The sequence below is a fragment of the Bison bison genome, unplaced genomic scaffold (genome assembly GCF_000754665.1).
Source record: "Bison bison bison isolate TAMUID 2011002044 unplaced genomic scaffold, Bison_UMD1.0 scf7180017864101, whole genome shotgun sequence".
NCBI lineage: Eukaryota > Metazoa > Chordata > Mammalia > Artiodactyla > Bovidae > Bison > Bison bison.
The window spans coordinates 419,423-424,651 of NW_011494673.1; positions in this window are offsets into that span (position 1 = coordinate 419,423).

The window sequence follows — 5,229 nt, forward strand, 5'->3', positions numbered from 1 at the left end:
AAGGGGGTTTTGAGAGGGACTTCCCTGGTGGTCCAGTAGGTAAGGATCCACTGCTGGTGCAGGGGACATGAGTTCAACTCCAGGTTAGGAAAGATTCCACATGCCCTGGGGGCAGCTACTGATGCCTGGGCGCCCTGGAGCCCATACTCTGCAACAGGAGAAGCCACTGCAACGAGAAGCCCTCACACAGGATCTAGAGGGTAGCCCCCACTCACTGCACCTACAGAAAGACCATGTGCAGCAACAAAGACCCAGCCAAAAATAATTAAGTAATTAATTTTTAAAAAGTGTAAATGAGACACAGTCCCTGAAGGGTTAGATTCTATTTTTGAGTTAAGAGTCACACCGTAACTAAACGTTTTTCCACTTACTCAGGACATCTTAAATCTCTGGTCCTCTCTATGTAAGTGTGTAACTTTGCTGTCTGCCTTTCGGTACAATCCAGTAAGGGCTAGGGAGCACCCTTGTGATTCACAAAGTCTGGCATCCAGAACTGATGTGGACTCTATTTCTCTAACACCCATCCCCTGGGTTTCTCAGTCTTGTGTCCAACACTGATTGGCTGTGTGATCTTGAAACAAATGGTGTAGCACTTCCCCGAGACTCCCAAGTCTCAAGCTGGCTGATGTTGTGACTATAATTGAGTTGGAAATGTGCTCAGGCGAGAAGGTGTTATGAAATACAAGATGTTGAGTGTCACCAAAGTCTAACCTTCTTTAAGTGCCTGGTAAAGAGCCCCAGGACTCTGTGGGCATTGTGCACACATTCTGCCTATCAGAGCCAACAGTGTGATCCAACAATTCAGGAAATTTTGATTCTGTGTGATCTTAGATAATTCACATCTCTCTGAGTTTCTGAGTTGTCGCTGTTTACTGCTTTGTTCATCTTTAAATATTCATTGCATATTTGCTAGGTTTTTATTTTTCCCCCACAAAATAAAGGGTCTGATTAGAGGAATGACCCTTAACCTTGACTTCATTTAGAATCACCTGGAGAGACATCAAAACACACTGACACCTGAGCCCCTCCAAGTTTGCTTGAGCTAGACTTTCTGGGCGTGGGGTCCTGGCTCCAGCCTTTTGTAGAAGCTCCCCGAGGGACCCTGAGGCACAGTGACCCCTAGACTGGGAGGTGTCTGCTGTCCCTGCCAGCTCTCTGATTCTGTGACCCATGCATCTATAGGGCTGCAAGCCTGGAGCCCCTGGGGAGAGAGCACAGATGAGCTGAGTCACACCGCAATACTCAACACAGTCCTTGACCTTGGTCGGTGCACTGAGGGTCATTTCCTCAGTCTCATCCAGTCTTTACAAAACTGGCCACTGGTGCCCTAAATTGAAACCAGAATCCTGATCTATAGAGCCATTCCGGTATGTCAAGGCCAAGGAAACCCAGAGCCACACTATGCATTATGCACCAGATATGTAGATGTGTGTGTGTGTGTTAAGCCACTCAATCGTGTCTGATTCCTCGAGACTCCATGGACTGTAGCCAGATTCCTCTGTCCGTGGAATTTTCCAGGCAAGAATGCTGGAACAGGTTGTCATTTCCTTCTCTGGGGGAATCTTCCTGACCCAGGGATCAAACCGAGCCTCTTGTATCTCCTATATTGGCAGGTGGATTCTTTACTACTAGTATCTGGGAAGCCCAGATACATATATACCTAATTGCTAATCTTCACAGCCACTGTTCAATACAGGATGCATCCTTTCCATTTTAAAAAGGAAATAAGAGGCTTAGAGAAGTGAAGTAACTTGAGCAAAGGGTTAACTGGTGAATTGATGGGGCTGAGAGTCAAGCCTGAGTTTATCTAGATCCAAACCCCATGTTCCTACTATTGCACCCACCTGGCCAAAGTTGAGGCCATGCCCCAGGTCAGGAGAGGATGGCATTTCCTGAGGCAGAACCACTGGGACTCATCGGGGTCACTGGCTATCAGAGGTCCCGGAAGAAGACCCTCCATCAGCTGAAAGCTGAGTCTCATGTCTCCTTAGCTCTGGGCTCCCCATGTGGGGAGACAGTGCTCTTGACTCACACACACCAGGCTGCCAGCCTCAGTTTGTATTTTTACAGTCCACTAATTAGGCCATTTTAACTAATTTGTTTGCATTTTGTATGAGCAAGTTGGGCTTTTGGATTGACTAATGTAATTGCAGCTGGTTTCTGCCAAATACAAATTACTCAGTCTAGTGTGGGCTAGAGAGAAAAGCAAATATTTAATAGACATCAATACCCTTGTAGCTTTTTAGTGGAGCCTTTTTTTCCCCAATGAAAAGTTGAAATAATTTCTCCAGCATCTGATTGAACTTTCATGTTAGGAAATTACTTTTTAATCATTTTTTTAAAAAAATAATGAGGCAGATGCTTTAGTGGCTCTGTTAAGGTTTCTCTGATCCATTTACCCCTAAGCTCAGGAAACTTATGGGACTTTTCCATTTCCAACCTGACTTTGCACAATCCCTTTCTGATTAGGCCACTCCAGTGACCACCAAGCCAGTCACATCACTGAAGGGGTCTGAGAGGTCATCTAGTGTGGTCGTTCTCAAAGTGTGGTCCCTGGACTAGCAGCATCAGTCTCAACTGGGAACTTGTTAGAAATGCAAATTCTTAGATCTACTGGATCAGGAATTCTGGGAGTAAGGCCAAGCAAGCTGGGGTTTAACAAATCCTCCAGGTGATTTGAATGCATGCTAAGCTTTGAGAATTGTTGATCTAGGCCAACCACCTCACTTTAGAGAGGAGGAAATGGAGGCCCAGGAAGAGCTGTACTTCTGGTCACAGCAGAGATGGGACCTGTTTCGCTCATGGCATGTCCCTCACATTCACCCCAGTGCTGTGGTAAGCACTCTGAGTATCTGCTGACTGATGGAAGGAATGAACTAGAACTAGAAACAAAGTCTCTTCATTCTCTCTTACTCCATCAGTGTTTCCTCTTGCTCTGAGAAAGGATGGAGAACTAGGAGAAAGACTATTTCCTGGTTCTTGCTTTGTGAGGGGGCAATGACTGGGACTTGAAACATACCCTGTGGCCTGGCCCTCAGGGAGACAGCAGCCCTACCTCCGCAGCCTTGCTGCCAAGCCATGGAACCACTTGGCTTCCTCATCCCTCACCTGGTGGACTCAGCAGGCCCCAACCCCACTAGAAGTTGTTTCTATAGCTTTCAAAGACCCCAACACTGTGTGAGGCCCCCTCTTTAGGTGTTGATTCCCTGACCAATAATCTTACCTCAGCTAGTGAATGGAGAGAATGAAGCTGAGACTTAGGTCGTGGAAAAGGGGATTTCTAAGGAGGAGGTTTATCAGAGTAAATTAGTGGGCCCTGTGAAGCTGAAACGGAGAAGGCAATGGCACCCCACTCCAGTACTCTTGCCTGGAAAAGCCCATGGATGGAGGAGCCTGGTAGGCTGCAGTCCATGGGGTCACTAAGAGTTGGACATGACTGAGTGACTTCACTTTCACTTTTCACTTTCCTGCATTGGAGAAGGAAATGGCAACCCACTCCAATGTAGAATCCCAGGGACAGGGGAGCCTGGTGGGCTGCCATCTTTGGGGTCACACAGAGTTGGACACGACTGAAGTGACTTAGCAGCAGCAGCAGTGAAGCTGAATAGAGAGTCTTGCTCCTCAAAGCTTCTGATTGTAGATCTGTGGAGCCCCGACACCTTGATCTGAATGAGGTGCCCTCTGCTCCCTTGATCCCCTAGGCTTGGCCTGCTGACCTTCTAGGAAATGAGATGAAAGGGAAGGGGAATATTGTCTATAAGTTTCCAAACAGATGGTCAAGGTACTCTCCCAGGGCCATGAGGAACAGGCTTCCAGAAAGCACGCCTGGGTCCTCAATCCTATTACATTCTTCTATGAACTACCTAAGCAACTGAAAGTACCAGGCAATGTGGATTCAGTCACTCAAGGAGCTCATGTGTTTCTAACCTTAAGTTCAAGTGACTCACATGACATACAGCTGCCCTTACCTCAGATTGTCTACATGCCTCACAGAGCTCTCGGAAGAGCAGTGCAACCTTTTAAACCCTCATGACATCTTCCCTACCCTCTCTTGGGTACTCAGTGACTTCAGGGTTATTTCCAGACTTCTCTAAGACCTCTCCATCAGGAAAGAACTTGATAAACTCATTCACTAACAGGTGGCAGCAACTGAAAAAAAAATGCCACTTCCACCCCAGAGAGGATCTAATCAAAGATTCCATACCCCAGTGGTAGCTCGTCATTCCTAACATGTTGTAGACTGTCAAACCCACAACCTTCTGAGAACAAGCCTCCATTCATATAAGGGATCAGTCCTCTGGGTCAACTTCTGACCCATTAGGCCAAACTCTCTCCAGGCATTTTGGACTTGGCCAAAAGGGAAGAGAGTACTGTCTGCTGGTCACCTGAAGGGAGGAGATTGAAGTCCTAGAACTGAGGGGGCTTTGGCCTACCATGCATACAAAGATGCAGCACCATCAACCAGCAGTGGAGTGTGAACAAAGCAGAGGCAAGAGTGAGTAAGCGTGAGAATGGCCACCTCTCTCATGGTGCCTCTTCCACTTCTGGTCCCAGACCTCTCTTTTTTCATTTATAATTTTGAAAATTCATTCATTCATTCATCCATCTATTTGGCAGCTCTGGGTCTCCACTGCAGCTCAAGGGCTTGCTCTAGTTGCAGTGCTTGGGCTTCTCACTGCAGTGGCTTCTCTTGCTGCAGAGCACAGGCTCCAGGGCGTGTGTACTTCAGTGATTGTGGTGCGTGGGTTTAGTTGTCCTGTAGCATATGGGATCTTAGTTCCAGGACAGAGGGATCCGTTCTGTGTCCTCTGCATTGGCAGGCATATTCCTAACCACTGGACCACCAGGGAAGTTCCCCAAGACCTCTCTGAGGCAACCATTCCTGCTTGTTGGCTCTCTGAGATACTCTTGCATCCCTTAACTGAAAGCTCCCCATTATTTTAATGATGGTAGTTTGACTAGGTTTCTCTTACTTGTAACAGGATGTTCTTTGAGTCCCTCGCAGAGCTGGGTACCACAGAAGTTTTCAATGATTCTTTGTGGGGGAAAAAATGAATGAGGTTTCTAAATGTCCATTCCTCACACCCATACCTGCTGACTGCCAATGGCTTGCTTGGGGAGCTGATTCAGCATACAGAGTCCAGACCCACCCCTGGAGATTCTGATTTAGTCTCTGATGGGTCCTATGGATTTGTACTTTTATGATGATCCCTAGGCCATCCTGGCAGA